The sequence below is a fragment of the Colias philodice genome, chromosome 21, assembly GCF_061535455.1.
Source record: "Colias philodice isolate Cphi_HAF_F1 chromosome 21, ilColPhil1 Martin Lab GWU primary, whole genome shotgun sequence".
Taxonomy (NCBI): Eukaryota; Metazoa; Arthropoda; class Insecta; order Lepidoptera; family Pieridae; genus Colias; species Colias philodice.
In genome coordinates this window covers 4210360-4235225 of record NC_143106.1, presented here as the reverse complement: position 1 = coordinate 4235225, position 24866 = coordinate 4210360, and the positions used below count along the sequence as shown (strand labels likewise).

At 32.3% G+C, this 24866-nt stretch overlaps 1 protein-coding gene across 2 annotated transcripts in view; it reads right to left on the bottom strand.

Annotated features, from left to right (window-relative positions):
- The window catches only part of LOC149478806 (uncharacterized), a 216462-nt gene that overhangs the window by 26462 nt on the left and 165134 nt on the right, over positions 1 to 24866 (bottom strand). The window contains exon 3 of one of the 2 annotated variants that reach the window (XM_089708929.1): positions 18115 to 18154. The exons of the other annotated variant lie outside the window; for it this stretch is intronic. The gene's annotated coding sequence lies outside the window, so the exon portion shown is untranslated. The remainder of the gene's footprint in view (positions 1 to 18114; positions 18155 to 24866) is intronic. 2 annotated transcript variants of the gene reach the window in all.

Here is a 24866-nt window from a genome sequence, read left to right as displayed (position 1 = left end):
GACCGCGATTTGAATTTATATCCAACTCTGGTAATAACTCCATCATTTCTCGTATTCCTTAAGATTGTTATGCGACTTTTATGGCAAGAATAAATTTTTATTTATTTCTTGTAAATAAATAACATAAAATAGTATTTATTGCAGATTTAACAAATATTTGGCAGCAGTAGAATAATTAAGTTATTGATTGGTTATTGATATCTTTTGACAGCTAGTCTTGATGTACATGTCTATTATAATTTTATAAGTAGTGTTTAAAGACTTCTTCTGTCTTTGCCACATAATTTATCTGTCTAGCTAAAATATTAAGCTCTACTTAGATCTATTTTTTTTCTAGTTCAATTCAGCCTTTCTCGTTCATAATACTCGCACATTCATTATAATTTCTAATATATCTTCGCTTATATTAAGTCAAGCTCTCATAAGATAAATCAAATGACGTTACCAGGCCATTACAATGAGTTATAACTTGTCGCTACTGCACTCTAGTTCTGGTGCATATAAAGTTAAATCTTCGTAATGGCTTTTCTCTGTATCTTTTTGCGTGTTAAGCATTTTTTATTCCAACATAAATACTAAAATTTGGTTAAAAATATACATTCAGTTATTGGAAAACTATTAACGACTCGTCGTTTTAGAAGAGATTTTATATTTTTCCGAATAAGTAAAAAGCACTGCAGTCGTAACTAGTAACTATTTAGTAATCTGTAATACTGTTTATAAAATTGAATCGAACAGTATTTTGCTTCTTGTGTTTAAAGGTAGGATATTATAATTAAGTTTAAATTTTTTTAGGATTAAAGGAAATGAAATTGGAGTAAACACATGAATTATCAAATTCTATTCTATACTATAATATGTCAGTTTGCGATCTTTTACGGCACTTTCACTAGCACATAGTGAATATTATTACACAGTCGACTTTAATTTTGAGACATAATTAAGCCTGCCCCAAGAAATCGAGGGCGTCAGCTACTTACAGAAACAAAGTAATTACATCACAACGTTTTAACGTACCCACCTCCACAAACCATAATCGCCCGCAAATATTCTATCAACGGAATATCGTCCATCCATTGATCAAACACTTATCTCACACGTATCACAATCGTTTGGCACGGTACAAGCAATCGATCTCATATATCGTACACATTAGCAGTTCCAACCATTCCAAGAGGATTTATCCCGGACTATTAGACTCGATGTGCCAAATCGTTATCTAGCTAGCCTGCGGAGTAAAACGCAGCTAAAGCTGTCTATTTTGGGCCTCCGTTAAATATAGGCTGCTTGTCGAATTGTTGGTTGACACTGTTACATGCGAATTGAAGGTGATTTATCTGTAGTTTAGTGTTAGGAAGAGGCACAAAGGACTTGAGATTAACTACAATTTGTGATAGAAAATTTTCTGATGGAATTAAATGCTGGTGAAATGTTATCAAATGACGACGCTGACTGGGAATGATGATTTACTGATATTAATTATTGATTAAGTTCAATAAATAAATTAATACAATAAATTAAAGTTTTTCAATTAGGTATTATTCAAATAATTTTATATTGCGTGCAACTAACAATGACGTCGTTGACACATATAACATGATAAGAATTACAACCTTAGTTTCCAACACTGAAAATTCAAAATAAACTATATAGACTGGGGTAGAAGCCTTTGAAAATAATGAAAAGATAAAAAAAATCGCAGTCGGATGAAACCCATTAGAAAAGGAGGGGAATATGATAAAAATGTAAGGAAAAATAAATTACGGTCAATCCGAGTTCGGGAAGCGGGAGGGGGGAGCTTTTAAGAGAAAAAAATGGTTTCTCTCGATTTCCGACAAAACTACAAGTCCTATAGTCCTTCCATACAGCTTACAGATTATTCCCAGAAAACAACAATGAGAATGATTTTAGGATGCTAACAAACGCAAAGCCAGACTAATTCCAGGAATCTCTGAGTATGCACTGCAATTAAAACATACCAGAATTTGCCTTTTACAGATTGAAGACAGATATTTCGCAAACCAAGTTTATGGAAATAAGTCAAAGAGAATTTCAATAAAATTGACTATGGCCAGATCATCACTAACCAGCAGGCGAGATCTTGTTCAAAATACATTCCAAATATCTATATTTATCTAATTAAGACTACAGAATCTATTTGGAGTAGGATATCCAAAGCCGATCTTTCAGTAAATAATTCTCCAAGAAAAGTAATACGAAAGTACGGAACATGAAATTTGGTCCCTTTAATATTTAAAGAGATAAGTTCTTACTTCTTAATGCCCACACATCCTGTTTAAGCAAAATAATTCCAGGTATTTGGTATACTAATAATTAAAATACCGTACAAAAAGAACACCACAAATAATAACCATAAATAATAACCCAGAAATGCGAATACTTCGAAATGTCTAACCCAAGCGAAAACAATTTTAAAATTTAAAAGAAAGCCATAACCAATACATTGCCAGTCGAAGAGAACAGGGTTGACTAAAAATTTTACAGCGACCATAAATTTAACAAGCTTTGACTATTCAAAATTGCACGTAAATTCTGCAAGCGAAATACTCATTCAACAACACTGTCTCAGTTACTAGGTTTATTTAAGGCAATTTTTCCATGTTCTACACGGTCTTAGCGGGGAATTTTGTGTTTTATTATCATCGGGGAAAAGGCGAAAATCCATAAATACAATTACGAAGAACTAACTCCATTTACTCTGCCATTACTCTTTTTCAGTTCTTAGTAGGGGATGTTGTGAACATGAGTTATTGTATGAAACTTATGTTGATTGATTCAGAATTGTTTTATGAAAATAAACATGTACATTGGACACACTAAAATTACCTCTTTCTTTGTTTAAGAAGTAGGTACTTAGTCGTGAGTTGGGTGATTAAAATTAAATTATTCAAAAGCTTGAAAAATTTAAACTGCTCAGTAATAATATTCTTATTGTCAAAAAAATGAGCATCCCAAAATGTTATATTGCAAATATCGTGAACCAAGTAAATGTTTTAGACGAAAGTAAATTATACTCATATATCGTAAAAGTTGTGTCAAAAATAAATAAAAACGTAGTTAGATTCACAGAAACTACCGCAGTATCTATAGATGAAATGAACATAAATTAATGATCAAGCCACGAAACAATAACTCTTGTCTTAACAGATTGCAATTCCGTATCAAAGATGTTTCTTGAACGTTTATTTTGAAATTAAACTGTGTTTAAAATAAATGAATCACTGAAACGTTCCTTTTAAGCTCTTCCTTTGAAATACCACTTATAGTTATAAAGGATCCGCCTTGAAGTAGCGAATACGAGAAACAATAGCACTTAAAACATAACGACCTTATTTCCAATATAATAAACATCATACAAAGGTTGCTTTGAGTACAACATCGATATTGCTATTGGTTTCTTATTAAAGGTGTAGTGCACGGTATGGTATTTATAGACAGGCAATCTTCCTGATCTAAAAGATGTATATCATACGCTGGTATTCAATATGTATCATATAGAAACGGAGGAATTCAGATTAAAAAGATACGTTGCGTAGGTGAAATAGTATTTGTAGTTCACAAACAAATTCTTCAAGATACATTCCAATTTTTAGCGTGGGTAAGATGAAAACTGGATCTAAATCTGGATGATTACTGTTAACGTATATTCCATTCGAAATATCACGAAAGCCTGAATATTAATATCTTGGAATATTTCAGACTCGCTGTATTTGTGCATTTATTAATGTTTGTAAAGCTATTCTTATAATATGGTAGTTCAAGTAGAAAATATATTACAATCATTATCATAGGGATCGAAAATTTTAATTAAATTTTAGGTATAACTTTATGAGTTGTTTAAAACGATTCCAGGCTAATAACCTTTCAGTGATGGATATAACTAATTTGTTCATATAATATTGTTTTTTAAAACTATTCCAGTGTTTATAAATTTTATATTTTCACAAAGAAGAAACGTTAACAGTAATGAAGACGGTAATACCATCTTAGTCGTATTATTGTTCATTGGAAAAAGTATCAATAAATATAAAATTTCCAACGTAAATTATTTATCGCGAAGCATATTTTAAACTAGACTAATTCCTAGTACTTCAACAAACCAAAATAATTCAGAAACAAACTTGTAACTTGTCAGCACTTAACACCGTCTTATTACGTTCAACTGTAACAAAGCGCTCCCCTCTTTCTTCCAGTAATTGGTTTTAGAAATTCCACCGAGAATTGATGGATTGTCTTATACAAGTTTGTCTTCGCATTGTTAATTATGCTAATGTCGCTGGCGGAATCGATTACGTGGTAAATACAGTTATTTGTTCGTTGTTGATGCGGCGTTTGGTGGTGTTTTTTATTGACTGAATGCTAAGTGTCCAAGTTAGCCAATTTATTAATTAGTCTTTCTTAATATTGTAAAATGTTGTTCTCTTTATTTATCAGTAGTAACAGTATCTATCCTTAGTATAAGTCATTGAATGAAGTTCAAGTTAACCTAATTATTTATAATCTTATCGAAATTTGGCATTATTTCTCCATCTTCTACAGAGCTATAAATATAGAAACAACGATAAATTTACTAACATTCAAACAAAAAGTAAGGTAACTCAAAAGAAAAAACACCATTAGCGCGATATGTGAAAAGAATTAGGAGTTGCTGTGTTGCGCAAGGAAATCAGGCAATACACAAGAGCTGTAAATAACATTTCGGCGTGACGCGTTTAACACAAATAAGCCGATAAAAAACGACCCAAAAACTTCGTTGTTTCAGCCAAAATCGCTTCTTTATTTTCCCCCAGTTACTTGAATAAATCGAGCCCTTTCGTGTTATAAATAAAATTGTCAAATATATTGCTGTTTGGAACAAGGCGACATGATTGAACGACTGCTAAGGTCCGTAGTTTAATATTCTAAAGTCTTTTAATCTAACGTACTTGATTAATTACGACCTTTCGAATAGCCCTTTCTTTTTTCCTTTTTACTTGCTACAAATTTAATCCTAGGATAAATAATTTATTTTTTAATTAATTCAACATTAACAAAAGATGCATTATATTGTACATATTTGTTAACATTTGCATATGTTTCAACAATCGATGCTTTTTCGTCAATCTTGAACTTCATTTAATTTTATTTTGAAAATTTTATTCGATACTATTATTTACTTTGAAAACTTTGTTCTCTACCAATACCCAATTCCACTCCAATGTTAGTTTTATACCTCCAAATTATTCCGCATTCCCAAACAATGGGGAAACTCGATAAAAAGTCCAGAATAAATGTGGCAAGCATCCATTCAACTCCATATCGACGAATGCACTGAACTAGCTTTCTTATTCCTTCGATAAGAGCCACTACTCGTTGGATATTAATCATTCCTTTATACAGATTTATTATTTTTTCTTTACGCTTTTACCGCGGCTCATTGAATTAAATGGACGGAAAACTTTTCATTCGCTCTTCCATTAAATTATTAAAATACCTTTGTTTATATTAAGCGACATTTAAAATGCTTTAGCGTTTTAAAACTTACTGTTAGTTTGTTATTATATTATTTTAATATTAAAAAAGTACGTGAAATTTTAAATAGAATTTCCATAATCATACCAGATTGAAACTCGGCTATTTTTATTAAAATCTAAAGTTTGCTCGCTCAGCGGAGCAGACCTTGGCCTCCGTCAACAGAACCTTTCAGAAATGAGAATTTCTTTTTAAATGCTAATTTTATACAATTATTTAGAGAATTGTGTAAAATTGGCATTCGATGGTAACAGTTACCTCGGTTACTTGGTTACTTGCTGACGAATCTACCTTAAGGAACGTTGATAGCGTTTTAAGATCCAATTTAAAAGTACTTTACCTTCAAAGGCTGTATAAGCATAGAAGAATAAAATTATTCATCCGATTTTCCGTTTTATAAAGTACCGTGCGGCCCCTGGCAACGAGTGTTTTTATTATTTTTGTCACTGGAGTTTTGTAAAAATGTTTCTAACCCTCTATTCATACGATACGAGGAACATGCAAACCTGTGATAGTTTGACCTGAGCGGATTTTAGAAAGAATGTCAGTATGTATAACCACATTTATATGCATATTACTAGAATTAAGTAGGTACGACAAATTGTTTTTATTACTGTTGCATATTAAACAAATCTGTAGTAATGAAATCGATGAAGTATGTAAGTGTGAATTCTTATCACCTAGCAAATGTAACAACTGGTTGTTTCATCTTTTGTAACTATATAGACGGATAAGTATATCTTTGTCTTATAATCCGTTAATATTTCGTATCACCACGCAACAGGTTTTGAAATGTTTATATAACTATTATTACTATTCTGGAAACTACGTACAGCAATGGACATCTATTTTTAAAATTTCGTAAAATTTACTTTCATAGCGTAAGCTCATTAAAAACTCATACGAAAACCTGCCATATATATTCATCAAATTATAGTTCACATTGGAGCCCGTTTTCAAACAATATTTATTCATTCGTACAGAAAAAGACGATGGACTCATTTTCAAATCGCCTGTAGTCATACTAGACAGTATCTACAGACGGCACACGAGGACAATTCATCATCATCCGATCTCCATCGAGAAGACTGTATCAGATTCCAACTATAATTTCTGTATAGGCTCACAGATCTAGTTGCGGCTTGCATTGTCGAAACCATGTGTTGCGATAACGAGCTGTATCTATCAATGCGGTCGAGCAAATGTGAATGTGCTTCATTTATTTACTACCACGGAATATATTATCTGGTATCGCATATCTCGACGGTATACGTGTTTGATTTGAAGTTGGATTGTCGGTTTGATGTGGCTATTTTCTTTGAAATAAATGTCTCTAAACCTATTTGAGTGATTTTTTCTTAAAATCTATAGTTTTAAGGCCAGCATTGATGATTGAAATTGGAATGATGTTTGTTTATTCTGTGGCTATTGATTTTTTGTTAAAGTAATCTATACTAGAGCAATTTTAATAGGCAACATTTGACAGTTCAACAAAATTCAACAACGTAACATAGTAACGACGACATAGAATAACATGACATTTCGTTTTGTTAGAACTGCACATTTGCTTAACTTTTTTCAATTAGGACTACATATTCATAAAATCGAAATCTGACATCTAGAATCGAATGCATTGATTACTTGTGAATAAAAATCATCATAAATTAATAAATGCGTTGTGTTTTTTTAACTATGTATTATAATTGTCTTATTTTGCTCCTTAAATTTACGAAAGAAAGTATATTACTGGGACAGGGATTCGCCTGATGAATTTTAAAATTGACAAGTGTTTCAAGTTCGATTGACAAATGTTTCAAGTCCGTATCGATTAATTCACTTTAATCGATGTTTTTAAGCAGGTTACCTCTCTTCGAAGATAAAATTCTTTGATCTATAATTTTAAGGAACTAATAAAATTATTATAAAATATCAAAAGAATCAGAATTAATGAATAAATGATTAAAAACAATGTGTATTTATTGTACAACACAGATTTAATTGATACCTTAATCACTCCTCTGAAATGCAAATACGTAATTAGAGCGGAAGTAATTAATATGGGCCAGTAGATCATTATCAACGTTCTGTGGCCGCCAAAATAAGTCATTATTATTATACGAATATATTGTCAAACCAAAAGTTCACCCAAAAAATCATTAATTTATAAAATTAAATAATAAGGTCTTGTAAACTTATAAAATACCGTTTCTAAATATTTAATGTTATAAACAGTTAAATATTAGAAAATAGTCTTCCATTACTATTTCTCAGGACTGCCTCCTTGGTACAGTGGTTGTACGCATGAGCGTAGAGCCGAGGGGTCCTGGGTTCGATTCCCGGTGGAGACGAAGAAAAAAAAATCACATGGGACTTCACTTCACACTATTTCTCAGTATTTATGTATTCTGCGTAACTTCGTTTGCGTGAACTTTAGACGTGCGCATATAAATAGAAAATAATTCTTCTTAAGTGTCTATTGTTATAAATTAATTCCCAACTGGCAACCCAAACCGAGTGGGTGGTTATAAAAATGAGCTGAACAGCGGATTTGACACACTTTCCGTTGGGCTCTCGGACGTAACGGTCGTTTTGGTTGTGCTTAGTTGTGTTAATAATTATTTGAGTCGATTATTATTTTATTGTTGAAAGTAGACATATAAAGTCATTTTGTAAGGAATAAAACTTTTCTAGGTTAAATTTAAAATCGTTAAGATCAGAATTGGGATTGCCACGCGTTTTAGACCGTTTGCCATCTAAATTTAGTTGTTGTTCAGTTCAGTTGTTCAGTGTTGAAAGAACATTATCTCAACCGTAGCGAAATAACATCCGTTGCGTCCTGTGAGCGGGAGTCATTAAGTACCTTGGGGCTATTGATTAGTCATGGTCAGGTTAGGCCGAGTCGGGGAAGCAAAGTTGTTAAGAAAATAACTAGTTGCTATGATAATAACAGGTGCTACGGGACAGTTCTCAACATGCTACGTGTTGAAGGAGGCAACAAGGGTTCCCAGTGGTACGATGTGCTGTGCGCTGGCAATGGCACGTGCGCTGTACATCCACTGCGCCGCTGCAGTTGCTGACAACGGGCTTCCGGGCTGCTTACAACCAATCTATGGCGCCGGGATGCCTGCGTGAACGAGGAACGACGGTAGCCACTCACCGCTGCTGTCGAAGACTTTGTGTTTGTGGTGCTATTGTTTATAGACCACTTAGAGAACATACGAGGGTATGGGTCTCTGTTTTGAAAGTTTGTGGTGCTATTGTTTATAGACCACTAGAGGACATACATGGGTATGGGTCTCTGTTTTGAAAGTTTGTGGTGCTATTGTTTATAGACCACTAGAGGACATACATGGGTATGGGTCTCTCTGTTTTGAAAGTTTGTGGTGCTATTGTTTATAGACCACTAGAGAACGTACAAAAGGTATGGGTCTCTCTGTTTTGAAAGTTTGTGGTGCTATTGTTTATAGACCACTAGAGGACATACATGGGTATGGGTCTCTGTTTTGAAAGTTTGTGGTGCTATTGTTTATAGACCACTAGAGAACGTACAAAAGGTATGGGTCTCTCTGTTTTAAATTTTTGTGGTGCTAATGTGTTTAGGCCACTTAGAGAACATGCAAAATGTATGGGTCTCTGTTTTTTACAGGTTGTCGCTTATGAGAGCACTTGGAGCCACTGTCGTTACGACGGTGTATTACATTTTGAGTTTTATCTATATTCGTGTTAAGTCTGAAGGTATCTAATTCTGTAATAAGTATTTGCTTTTTAATACACCTTGTCTATGGCCGCTTGAGTGCACGCTTGCGTCCATGGCACTGGTAATGGTAAAATAGAGATGAAGGTCATTTTTCGTTCCCCTGCATAACATATACGCTTCAGACTATAACGCGAAACTAGGTTGATTGCTAACAAGTTTCCTTTATGTTCCTGAGACAGCGCTAAGGCGATGTTGAGTAGATTTCAAGGGATGAAGCAAGCAGGTTGGATGGATCTGATGTTACTTGCTAGTGGTAGAAGTCATGCTGCGGTCGAGGACGCCGCACTGTCAGGAACGGCCGTGTTATAAATTAATTCCCAACTGGCAACCCAAACCGAGTGGGTGGTTATAAAAATGAGCTGAACAGCGGATTTGACACACTTTCCGTTGGGCTCTCGGACGTAACGGTCGTTTTGGTTGTGCTTAGTTGTGTTAATAATTATTTGAGTCGATTATTATTTTATTGTTGAAAGTAGACATATAAAGTCATTTTGTAAGGAATAAAACTTTTCTAGGTTAAATTTAAAATCGTTAAGACTATAATATTCACTCATTAAAATAATTCAATCTTAGCTACAATAAATCTTACACCAAAATATACCATCAAAACTCACGAACTGACAAAAGTAAACGCATCCGTTTCTCGAACAGAACCCGGAACTTTTTTGGCACCATTCTACATTACGAACAATGTGGTGAAAAATAACTAGCGAGTGCAAAAGTAGTATTCTGCATCAGTAAAACTATGTTAAAGTGAGTTATGAGCATCCTTCAGGGAATAAAAAGTGTGCGATGTAAGAATTCAGTTTGAACAATCGTCCCAGTTCCCTGTGCAGTCGCTTTACTTGACAAAAAGAAATATGCTGCTAGTTTTCGTGTGAGTTTGTTCGCAAATATCAGTTATTAGATACGTAACATTTTTATGTTATTAAAACAGAGCTTAATAAGTACATGATATTTCAATACAAAATTTAGTTTAAGAATTTCGAAATACATGGTAGGTATAATTGTAGTCATCTGATATATGCGTGCGTATTATACCTATGTATGTAACATAGGTATAATACGCTACACGGATTCAATGTACGAGACGTAAAATTGATATAATATAGCATGGTCTGTTATTATAGATGTTTATAATATTACACCAGTTTAGGCATAGCTTAAGTCGTAGCTACGAATTTTACAAAATTTCTATGTACTGTTGTTCCTAGAAAATATCTTGTTCGTGATAACTAATAATGACATGAAAACCATTTAAAACTGTTCAGTATGAACTCAAAGCGAATTGATATGCAATGTAAAGCTGTATTTATGTACGTGGATATCGTGTTCAAACAAGAAACAGCAACAGATTGGATGAATTTTGATATTTTAATCTATGAAAACTAGGATGGCTGGAGATAGGCATATTTGCCTATCTCCAATTTTTTTATCACGAATATGAAACGTAAAAGGGACGCAAATGAAATCTTTTTACGTAAACGAAAGACTTTTTACGTGTATGTAAGTAAACTAGAATAAAAAATTGTTACATATTTTAAAGTGTGTTAAAGAAGTAAAGTTATTAATATCTAGATATTATATTCAACTCTCAATCTATTGATTTACCTTTGCGATAAATATTTATTTTGATAGCAGTAAAACATTTAAATATTTACAAGTCAGGGCAAAGACAAATAAATTAAAAATTGTTAAATTGTTAATTTTAGTGTTAAATTTCCTCGTGTTCGCCAGAATTTAAACTCATGCCTCTTGTCATGCCTACATTTAAAGGTATATCGATTTGAAATAAAATAAAGCTGAAACTTTGAATTTTAAAACTATTCATCAGTACATTACTAATTCAATTGAAAAATAAAATCCATTTGGAGACAAGAAGATCTGATAAGATTGATGCTCTCTTTTATACGGATCATTATCGTCGACTCTTAGTCGATCCAGAGTAATAGATGTCCCTTATTCAATGGAACTAGGATCTCGATTGTGAAGTGACGATTAATTGCCGAAATAATCCTAATTGACGTATCTAATTAAGAAAAAACGTGATAAATGTATAATGTGAGATTTGTGGAGTATTAAAGAAACGTGTTGAATGGGTAATAAATTTAGTTATCAATCTCTAGTTGCATAAGATTCCAAAAAATACAGAAAAGCGCAATTCATTAATTAGTGTCCTTAACTTTTCTTTAATTTAAAAAAATATTTAAATAATAGTAAGGCATAAATATTAATTAATAATTATATTAATTACTTCATACACATCAATTAAAATTATCAAATTTATGTTTATTTCGGCATTTAGGTACTTAGGTAACTACAAGAAAAAATTACTTAAGTCATTTGCTATTACAAACTGCAAAGAACAGTTTTATTGCCCACTGAAACAATATTTAATTCCTAAAACTTTTCTATTCATTCGGAATTGGTAGCGTTTTTATAAGTTTTCATTGCGTCAATCTCTAAAACAATAGATCAAATCGTATTGTTTATTCGATATTCAATTTAAAATATGCAAGAGCACACGCATCCATAACTTGGGCAGCGGACAGGATTTATAAAACTAGAATCGTATACAAATTTGACATCGACTTTCAACAAAGTAAAAGCATCAGTTAAAATAATAGACGAATAGTTTACTCCTCCTTACGCAAGGAAGCAATTCTTATAGACGCTTACATACGCCTCGGCAATCAAGAAGAAACAAATATTTATAAGCTGATGAGGATGATGATGATGATGATTAAGGAAGGGTAATTTATGATAAAGAATACGAAGTTTATATTGTTGAATGGGATGATGTAGTGAACGACAAAACTGCTAAATATATTTAACTAATAATTGGTATTATAATTATTATAGACAAGCCAGAAATAACATACAGTTTTTTTTTCTCCTAAGCTACAATTGCATATCATACACAACGTCAGAAGATGGCACTTAATTAAGATAACAGTTAATTAATAGTAGCGAGTTTCGTATCCAATTTACATCAAACTCCAAACAGAACAATAAACAATTTAACAGCACCGTCAAACTGACACTAAATACACAATTTTATTGTAATTAAACATAACTATTAGTATTTGAGTTGTGGACGCTCTAATTACTTGTCAGCAATTACGGTCACACTAATTAGTCCTTCATCGGTCTAGCTATTTGAAATGTGTAGACACTGTTATATTGTTACAGTATAATTACTTGATTCATGAGGGAATGATAGTATGTGTTGGCAGATGATGAGCGGTTGTAATGTGCTTCTTCTTTATTTCAGCTACCCCTACAGAATCTGTTTAATCTTCAGATAATGCAACAGTTAATAAGCATTAGTTTTCTTTCATTTCAAACTCAAACATTTATTTATTTAGTAAGACTTCTTATAAATCACTTTTGAATCGTCATAACATTTTGGAAACACACCGATTCGGAAAGCAGTTTCTATGGAGAAGAAACGACAAGAATCTCCATAGTTGCTCTTTTAAAATCATGTCAATTCATGTATGAAATCCAGGATTAATAATTAATTCGGTAGATTTTTTTCTCAAGTTATTCATGGTCAAGAGAATTAGGTTCAATATGTCATGTCATTTAAATTAATTTTATAAATACAAGTCATTTCAGTATCATCTTGTATTCATATGTAGATCTAAACCATAAACTAGATTAGATTTTATCCAAACATGCGATACTTGTTTAGGAAGTAATCTTGTCTTGCATCCCGGTAGAAATTCAAATATTGTCTAACTAAACACACGTATTTAGGAACAAATAGCTTCCAATCTTCTAAACAAAGACTAGATTTCAATTGTTTCGTTTTCAATTTTATTTAATCGTGCCTCAAACCAACAGCTAGTTCAGTTCCTTTATTTTTACATAGTGTTATTTAAAAACAGTCGCGGGAAATACAATCTAGATTGACGATTCGCAATGGTTTAGTGTGGCCATACGAGTTGAAAAATGCGCCCAATCTATTTTTCTAACAATCTATTCTTTGAAAACATTGATTGTGTAAAACATTTTTGAAATGGATAGAAGTGATTTGCATAGATTTGTTTAATGTTACAGAATTTATTGCATATTTCCGGAAGAGTCGTATGGATAGAAAAGGCTGTAGATATCTCTGTAGTTAAAATATTTTTGGTAAAATACTTTCTTTTATGGAATTTTATGCAAGATTGGGAATTAATTTAGTATTGTCATATGTTTACCTAATGGTTTTAGGTAAGTATTATTGTATTGTGATCGCAAACAAATTAAATTACTTGAGACTAATCTTATAAATATAGCGACAACTTGAATTACTATTTTGACCGATCCATAATATCATTAAAGTTATCTTATAAGAATCTATTTCATATAATGTCATCTAAATACCTATTTAAGAATATAACATTGTAATAACTATATAATATTATTTTCTTATACCTATGTGAAAGATAAATAAAGTTTATTTATTATGATAAATCTTGTGAGTGATAAATCGTTCTTTTGTCACAAGCAAAACAATTATTTACCTTAGTATTTTGAGATTAATACAAATATGTAATAATATAAGTAACATTTTCTTTCAATACATTAGCAATACACACACAAGCTTGTTACTTACTCAAATTAAAATATAATATATGATAATCAATATTCAATATAGACTTAAAACTAACCGAATAAAACTTAATACGCAGATACTATTTTATTCAAAGTCTAATTGAATAAAATTTGCTATACGCGGTTTACGCCATGCATAAAACATCGTATCCAGATGAATTGATTCAATATAAAATATGATATTTTATTTCATAGAAGGCGGGTTATAGGTCGTAATCTGGGATTATTTATCAGGGTATAAATATTTTAATACAGAAGACTGTTTTATGTGATGAGTGAAGGTGAACCGAACGATAGTCTGGGTAGTACTGTCTACCTTTATTTGATAAAGCCGCTATTCACGGGCGCATAATAAAGATGGTATAAAATCAGGTTTTCAAAAGTAGTAAAGTTTTTAGGAGTATTCGTTTTATGGATCACTGTCCTCCGTTATTTTAACAAGACAATCAAATATGAAAGTGATTTTTAAAAAATATATTTTATGTTAACAATTTGAGAAGAACTATTCCGAATTTCCTCTCTTTTTTTAAACATAACTTTGATCCCTTATTACGATAGATAAATAAATAATAAATAAAATAAATCTTTATTTCACCTTTAGATTATACAAAATTGAATATGAGGCTCTGGTTCTCTTGCTAGGCATAGCCTGTGTTAAGAGAGCCAGTCCCTTCCCTTAATACATCTTGGTCTTGATAAAGGTAAAAATAAAGGTAAAAATAGATAGATGTATCAAAAGTATAAATGAAACTACTTACTAACTGTAAGTTATCTATTCTCATATATAATTATTGAAAAATAAATCCCACATTTCAATTATCATTACACAATTATGCTCCAATAAAACATAACAGACATTAAATCATCTAGTATTAGATGAATAAACCTTGAAAAATATTCTCCATACGTCCGCTAAGACCGATCAATATAATCACGGTATACAATTGGAGGCAACTATGAATTCACGGTCCGAAATCGCAATTCCCTTCAACAAGCGAATGGTAAATTGCCACTCGAGCTTAACGCGAGCGAAGCGAACTTATTATGTATTTATCAATACCACAAATTTGCGCCCAATCTAACGCGAAATATAATAGAATCGCTTTGTGTATCAACGTTTAATATTTGACGAAAATGCGTGATCGATTTTATTTTGTATATAATATTCAAATATCATTTTATAGTCACGACTATCGAGTCCTTTGGCACCGTTACTGTCTTTGTCATCAAGGATTGTGAATTTGTAGTGTAGAAGATACCTACATAATACCACATATTTTGAAAATATGACACAAGTAAACTTATTAAATGGAACTAATACATTAAAATATTCAGGACAATTTTCACACACGGCACGATCTGATCCCATACTAAGCTTTCGCTTGTGTTATGGAAACCAGATGGCTGATAAATATACTTACATATATAATTTTTTTTTAATAAATACTTATATAGATAATTAACGCCCAGACACAGAGCAAACATCTATGTTCATCACACAAATATTTGCCCCGGGTGGGAATCGAACCCACGACCTCTGGCTTGGAAGGCAGGGCCACTACCAACCAAGCCAACCGGTCAGTCATTAATTATACACATGTGATTTAATATATTATTATTATAATATTTTTATACCATAAAATTATCACTACATAGAATAAATGAAAGTCGCTTTCTCTGTCCCTATGTCCCTGTGTATGTTTAAATCTTTAAAACTAAGCCACGGATTTTGATGCAGTTTTTTTTATAGGTAGAGTGATTCAAGAGGAAGGTTTTAGTATGTAATTCATCAGGTTTTCAACAAAGCGGGCAAGGCCGCGGGCTAAAAGCTAGTAAGATATAAATCTTATATGTTAGGTGTATAAAGGAAAATAAATAGGCTCGTCATAATAAAAGCGATTAATTTTCTCCAGCATTATTAGTTTCTCGAGCTCATCATGTCATTAGACACAATTAGTTTTCATTAATATCTCAGTCTATGAATAACTGAGTATTTTACTTTTAATGAAATTATAATTTCTTTATTACAAGCGACATATTTTTCTAATTTATGTATTTTTTTCACAGGCAGGACACGAGATAAAAATTATGGTGTATAATGTATATAGTTCTAAGTGTGACAAATTTACAAAATATAATCATCATCTCACACATTGTCTCCCACAGGCAAACTGCCAAGCAAGTTTTGCAGCATTTAATATCCTTAATTCTACCAGGGTCTCAAGACGTCATCGTTTTCATATCTCTTTACGAATATTGAAAAATTAATAATAGGATAAAATGATAATAAAACTTAATGCATAAACCTGAAACCTAAGACTGGAATTAAAATAAGAAATACATAGAAGAAAAAAATTACAATTTACTTTAAATATTAATAAAACTAACTTTAGAGGTCAACAGCATCTGCCTTTAGTTCTTTACAGAAGCTTACGTCACTATTACTTTAATGTTATTTATAGTTTAAATATTATGAATTTCAGGCTGTAGGTATACAAGTATTTATAAAAATACGTCATGCAATCTAAATTACTCCATTTACATTACGTTCCTTATCACTTTGGATTATATCGACAAACGTTAAAACATTAAATAGCTACTCAAATATAGATACCTAGTACAGATTTCCAAAGTTCCCTTGCACATTTGATTCAGAACTACATCCCAGAGTCTGAACAAAGTTCTAGAGCAGCACTTGCATGTTTGAACTGTGTAAGTACTTTCTTTTAAAACTGATTACAGCGCTAAATGTGCTATGCTGTGTAAATTTCCAAGTAGCAAATCAAGAAATAATGGCATTAGGAAACAAAGAGCTTCAGAGGCGGATAAATCACCAAAAATGACTTCAATATAAGTCATAAAAAGTTGCCGACTTCCGGCGAATAAATCTAATAATGGCTAGAGAAGAGCGTAAATAATATATTTTGGAAGTTGTGTTTAATCTATCTATGTTATTGCTACATATCTATTATAAAACAAAGTCATCCGTTGCGTCGATGATTCGCGATGAGCTTTAAAACTACTGCATCGATTTTCATTCACTGATAGATAGCATCTCGAGGAAGATTTTAGTATATAATTTGTTAAGTTTTAGAGCACACGGGCGAAGCTGCGTTCCGAAAGCTTGTGACATATAAATACAATTAATAGAGCCTATTTCGAGGTATTGTTAAAGAGAAGAACGAATTGACATGCCAATATGGCATTTTTCGGAAAGAACATTAAAAGAAACTAAAGCAATGCAAGAGCGGGCTAAAATTTCAGGTCCGAAATTCGGCCATCTGCCGCTCTCGCATACTAGATATGCCGATGCATGTAAATGAACTACAGAATCTGAATAGGCTGTGACACCTCGAGGTTTACGTTTAATCGTTATTGGTTCATTAGTGATGATAAGTCTGCTTAAATACGTGAAATTTAGCATGGTATTTTAAAATTTTAAGTATAGGGCTTATTTCCATCATTTAGGCGTCTAATTAATATCCTTTTGATGTTGAAGTTATAGACATAGTCCACATATTATACATATACAATATACATCTATGCTGTGCAGATTATTTCTCGCAGATTTTCATTACTAAAGAAATGAAAAGTACGTCAATCGATTTTAGAATACATAATTATACCTAATAATATATACCGACTCGATACTCGTGTACCGTCAAGGAAAATACATTAAGGTCCAGGCGAACTAAACTAATATTAATCAACCTTAAAAAAATTAACCATTCCTTACAATAGGTACTTAATTCAATATTACTGTACTCCCACTGCCTGTAAGGTATATTCACTTATACTTTATATCACATTTCCTATATTTTGCGCTATAAAAGTTCTGCAGAACATCATACAGAGCTTATCTGGGTCAAATAAATTATAGATAGTGAGTGTAATGACGTTTGCTGGGAACTGCCGGTGTATGGAATAGATTTTATTATAGAAGTGCGGGATCTTTGAACATTACTCGTATGTATGGGTAATATTTGAATAAAATACTAATGATGAAATAAAATGTGGATGAAGTTAATGAAATAGTAAAAAATTGAGTTTATTACACATAAAGAAATGATGTCCAAGAAATGCAATAAAGAGAAGGTCCATACCTACTGTTTTAACAAATATGATTGAATGATGAATCAAAACAAAAAATGAAATAGAAACGAATGAAATTTTTTGATAAATTATGAAGAAAATTGATTAAATACAAAATTAACACTCACCTTTTATTTATAACGTCCAATTGCTGCGTTTCATTTGTTCCTGAAACAGAAATCAAAATTTGAACGACGCCCTTCTTATATGTTTGTTTTACAGCGGGTTCCTTTTAAGTGGGCTATTAAATGCGTTATTTGTTTGTGATTTAACGACATTGTTTTATGCGTGGAGTAAATTAAATTATTTATGCCTTTTTATTGCGTATGTTTCAGAATATTATCATTTAAAAATTGCATAACAGAAAAGGTTCGTTTGAGACAAATGCCTATCTATGATTCTTTGGATATAATTCTAACGATTTTTAAATAAAATTTTAAAACATCCGTGTCATATACAAGAGTTAACGCACGAGCACAATGAATTAAATAGAAACTGATTTTAACAGTTAACACTGTAATTACAATAGACTATTAAAAATAAAATTAAAATATAAAATGCTTCTGTGTGCCTCACATGAAACATGAAACTCAACGTTATATTGAATGTTATTTGATTCCATAACATAGAGAATGTTATTATATTTATATTCGTTTCAATTTTTTCAAGCATTACTATAAAACGGTAATAAAATAATGTTCACAGAGCTATAGCGTATCATTGTGGATATTCTTAAAACGTTCTGAAAGTATAATTTTTATTCCAATTTCCACTCGTTATTCAATACGGTTATTACGAATTGTACGCTTTATGGAACGCAAAAACAGCAACGTAATTCTGATAAATTCCGTATCGATTCCTCCTTCAGTAATAACACGGTGAAATACGATCTCTGTTTTTATTTTCGACGTAATACCTATTGGAAGAGCAAGATTATTGGCATACTCTCGGACGGCATGGCATACTCTCGGACGGAACTCAAAATCCCTGCAAATAATAATATTTTTATTCGAAAATCCGTATAAATAACAAAAATATATTTAAATGAAAACATCCTTTAACGACATCAAAGATCGCATTGCCTAAATAATTTCAATTAAAACAATAAAAGATATTTCGCATAAAACGAAAAGAAAATCGGCCTTTTCAACGGAAAACAGGAAAAAGCTAAAAAGACATTGAAGAAAAAAGGTTTTCCTTGTTATTCAAATGGAACAAAGTTTGAACGTCGTCGACTTTTGAACCGAAATAGTCTGGAAGTTATATAAGAATTTTGAGAAACCAAACACGTTTATCAATATGAATCTCTTTCAATTGAAACATTTAAAAATAGTAGAAAATACTCTTTAATGAAATAAAAATCACAAAAATTTAGGAATATTTTGTGTACCTCATGTCATTAAATTCAAGGTAATAAGAATTACATAGTATTTTTTTAAACATTTGTAATATAAAAATCGTTTCAATCGATTTAAAGACATCGATTCTTCTATCTATATAATCTACAAATGAAAAACAGTTCATGAAATTTTTAGTTGAATCTTTAATGAATTATGTATAACGCAAATCCGATTAGCTATCATTGTTTAAAAATAAAATTCACCATCCTTCCTTCACAAACTTGCCTTTATAATACTAGGAAATACTATGTCCTATTATTACATAGGGAAAATGTTGGCATTGTTGCAAATATACAGAGACTACGCTTGCGAAGACTGATAAAGGATTACACCCATCAAACTGGAGCTTGCTTACATCCTGTTTTACTTATTACACGCTTTTATCAAAATGTAGTGCGATGCAGTTGACCATTTATTTAATTTGGGCGTTAGTAACAAACATTTTTCTTGCGTAACATAATGAGTGGTAGGGGAGAGCGGGGATGAAAGTCACATTTTTATCTTTTTTTATGTAACTTCCAAAATACGTTGTTTAGGAATGATATTTGTATACCAAAAGATAGTGTAATTATTCTGTTACAAAATAAATAAACGTATTTTTGTGTAATATTATCAGTTGTAGAAATATTTTGTATTTTCACTCTAAAGAAAAATGTGACTTATAACCCCGGGTCAGGCATGGTTGTCACAATGCCTAGGGTAGGTAGTCACATACTAAATAACAGGCAATTTATAAATAGAAAGTCACACTTTGGTCTTATAATTTTACGGAATAATTTTTAATTAAAAACTCTTAACCAAATGAAACCGTGTCTACGGTCTTTATTTCAGTCTGAATATTAATCAATCACAATTTTAGCAAACAATAATAATCGTGAGTCAATATAGAGTCATCAAGGACAGATGGACTTCCAGCAGGTTTGTTAGGGTGATTTTCCGGTGTTGATTGAAAATTTACGGCTAAAACAAACAACCTCAAAACGCAATTAAAGTCATCTCGCATACAGGGGGCTGGTTGATAGGTGACAACCAGCCCCCGAAAATTTGTGACAACGAGCCCCATAACACGTTTCATGAAAATAAAATTGAAAATAAATTCCGATCAATGAATATCTAAAAAACTATACTACGATATTATAAAACACATTTCATCATCATCAAATGAACTGAAAGATTATTACTGTAAAACAAGAACGTATAATTACGAGGTTCGACACAGCAGCACAAAAATTTACTTTTGCTGTGCGAAAACAATAAACACGTGTGAGGCCCTCACGGCAGATCGGAGCGGTCTGACGCGAAGTTGGGACAGCGTTTTCACTGTATCGATCTTGCCACGCTGTTCAACAGACTTATTCGATAGTTCAGTTTTGTGTTAAGACCGCTGTGACAAACAACCCGTGAGACAACCAAACCCGGTCTCCCCTACCTATATTTCTTTATTTAACGGTTGTTTGGTGCTTAGAATTAATATTACGTAAACAAGAAAATGCTACCGCTTTTTAATGTGAATTTGCGTAGTTTTTGATCTACCAAAAACTACAGCATTACTAGTAAGTAGCAGAAGAAAGTACTACGAAAATACTAGCGAAACATAGTAGCATTCGCATGCTACTATTTCAACCCGATATTCTGTGGGGGTGTGGTACCTTCCCAGTGCGAGCTGGCCCAATTCGTGCAGAAGCGTGCTCTAATCGAAAAGAGATTATGTTTATTTGTAAACATTAGCTACTTTTAAACGAGGAAAATGGAACTTAAATATTTATATTCGGGATTTAAAAACATAAAATGAATATAACTTAATAACTACTAATTGATGCTTTTGCGAAAATAAACTGTATTTTTATAACATATTTTCATTGTTCAATAAATAGCTATAGACAAATATCAAAGCAAAGGCTGTGTTTAATTATTTATTTAAGAATAAAAATGTTTATAAAAATATTGCTTACCTCTAAATATGAGTATAATATTTCAAATTAAATTATTTTTGTTAAAGTGAAGGCGACTTGAGAGTAAAATACCGACACGTCATGGAGTAAGGCGACGATTTTCGTATCATTGTATCTTGCCAAAGAAGTTTCACTTCTCACACGTGTGCTCGGCATATATGCTCTTTCTAAAATAATAATTTGACCAAAGATGCTGATGATGAACAAAACCTATCCACGAAGCTCACTCAAGCTCCTATTACAAAAAGTTCCTCCCAAAATAAACATAAACGATTATAGTAAGTAATTGTATCAAGCCGAAAGAGGCCGTTTTATTTAGTTTCCTCCTGGACCTTAGCCAATGTTTACGCTGAAGATGGATCGAGTCGCCCATGAAAGGAACGTTTCAGCATAATTGAAAATACGATACAGTTCTAGAGCAAATATTTTTGACATGTTGAAAGCATATTTCGGGAATCATGTTACAGCGGACTGTGCAAATATTTTTAAGGAATTGGTCTCTGCGAAGGTTCCAGAGGTATACTTAGATAAAATACACTTCTTGACATACAAGTACGTCTATTATAAATGTACTTTCGATCCTAAATATACTTACATAATCAAGTTTCAAGTAGTTCTTAAATTATCTCTGTTTTTGCAATATCTATCATAGGGAAAAAACCTTCAACGATTCGGGGAAAAAATAAAAATCAGGACAGCTTTACACGTGCGTGCTAAGAAGGCGTAACTAATTCCAAAAATAGATACATATTTGAGGAAGTGTAGTTCTATAATAAGAATTAAGATGAGACACTTCTTCATCTTATTTTTATTTTCTTAAGTTTGGTATAAAATTGAACAGTTTTGCGATTCATTTAATATCTCCTAGTTTTTTATAAATTTCAATGCCCATATTTCTGTTAGATTGGGATTTGGATAGAAATAGATATTCGAATCCCGATATCGTAGAAAAAAAATACGAAAAAACAAAGAATATTTTAAATTTCCATTTCAAAAATACAAAAGCAAGAGACACCTTTGTCCTCTAGTGAGGCAACGCAATTAAAGTCCTACCGGTAAGTACATTAATGACACTTCCCCGGTGTAAACAGGTTCATACCGGCGTGAGACCGTAGTGTTTTGCTTTTCAAAACGTTGCTGTTAAGCTATATATATAGTAGGTATTTTTAAACGTTTTTGGTTTAGTTAGCAGGACGTTTCTTATAGAGAGAAAACACGAAAAAGGGGCTATAGGCCACAGCGTCTGCCGTAGCAGCTATTATAATCAGAGGCGGCTTTAAATGGCGGTATGTTTTGCGTGGTACTTGGATAAAAATAATACTTCAAACTGGCCCAGACAGTACTCTTATTCAGTGTCAATATGATGACCTATTTATGTAGGAGCGACAAACATCAATCGATCCTTACGAAATTTAGTTCATAATAAAAGCAGTATTCAATCTTCAAGGTTCGGTTGTGTACTACAAACTCTAATTGGCAAGTCTTTGGTAAAAGAAGATCAGAACAAACCAATTACGACTTTAAAAATATGTAATACAAGATACAGATTACAGATTTACCACGCTCCAACATCTCTCAGTAAACAGTATATGTATCGTGGTATACGTTGACAAATAAGAACAGCCTTACCCTATTTCCTAAAGCCATTCTGCATCCCTCCGCACCGCTGGCTTCACAAATGTAGCTGCTATTGTAAATGTAAATGATTCAGACACGTATTGGTCCTTTCCTTGCTTTATTGTGGAAAAATCGCCTCTTGGAAATTAGGTCCACACTATATTGGGTACCTTCGCCTTTCAGAACACAATTACAATCAAATGTATATTGATTTTGTACATGAAACTACAATGCTATTATAATGTTAAAAGCTTCAGTTACTAACTGAATTTACTATACCATTGAGGCCATATAATTATAAACCTGCGTACATCTAGGTCAAAATAGATTACATAATTATGAGTGCATTAAAAATTTAAAGTCATACTTAATGTATTAAACTGTAAACAACACATTGTATATTTAGTATGTTGGATTTTGCATAACAACAATTCTATTAATCATCATTAAAAAACAGCCTGTTTGCCGAGCACACGTGTCAGAAGTGAAACTTCTTTGGCAAGATTCAAAGATCCAAAATCGTCGCCCTTCTCCTTGACGTGACGGCATTGTCATGATGCGACCATGAAATTTACTTTCAACGCGCCTTAAGAAGTTCCCTTCAAAAACCTCATAATCACTCAAGGATAAGTGGCAAATTCCTATAGCAATTATAAGATGACGATCCCGAAGTCATTTTCGTCTAGATTGATCCAGATACTATCTGGTCATCAATCTATTCGACCTGGCTCTGATATCGACGGCCTTATCTTGAGGACATTTCGGCACATTACGCCCTTTACGCGTTTCGCTAATATTATTTTAACGACGCTGGCATTTTTCATGACTGTCAGTATAGTGGGGATATTTTATATAGTGGGCAATGGGATGAAGGGAAATAATGATGTGTGCCGCTAATAGGAAGAGAAAAGATATTGTTTGTTTGTTTGTAGTGTGTAAAATCAATAACTACTTGTAAGCTGGAAATTATTTCACCAACAGGAAGTCACATTCTTACTAAAAGGTACGGGCTATTCTTTTTACTTTCATTTCATGTTTATCGGATTAACACGAGAAAAGCCTATCGTTTACCGAATTAACATGAAGGACGTCTGTAATAATGTGATAGATATTTTTATCATTTAAAACAGAGCAAATTAATATTAAATATCATCATTCGTCATTCTGTCTTCTTTACTTACAGCTTATATCGTAAACAAAACAGGTTTAGTCTGTCTGGAAGTTACCAGTGATTGTTATCCTAAAACTTTAATCCAGGCTTTTAATGCATAACGAAAAGCCTTTTCTAATAGTTTTGTCTCCTTACCCCTTTTTCTAACCTTTCTCAAAGATGCAAATCCAATTTATTAAGTCCCAAATCTTACATTTCGGATTTTGACTTACATTGGGTAAGAACATAAAATTTAATATCTCTACAAACACTTAATTATCACGCTAAGGACATCGTTATCCCCACTTACTTTGCAAGTGCTAATGGAAAAGTAGAAGTGACATCGTATAAGCCATAAAAAGAGTTTATTGCCCGCCTCGGAGAACAGGCTCATTTTATGTTGGTCTGGAGGGATAATTATGATACTCTGTTGGGTCAGATTAAATGTACAGTTAACATTTTATAGCCTTCTTTATATTGCTTAGTTCAGTTATAATAAGCGTTATTATAATCACGCTAATTTGTTTTGTAAAGGTGCGTAAACTTTGAAAGTAACACAAGTGATAACTGCGTTAAAAACAACCGACTTCAAACTTGCACTTGCAACATCTACAAATACAGACAAAAATGCTTATAAAATAAAAACTACTGGGCTTATCTGAATAAAATTTTTATGGGACCAATTCGACACCATCCCGCATCGAACAAAAAAAGAATCACGGTAATCGGTTCAGAAACCTCGGAGTAATCGGTGTACATAA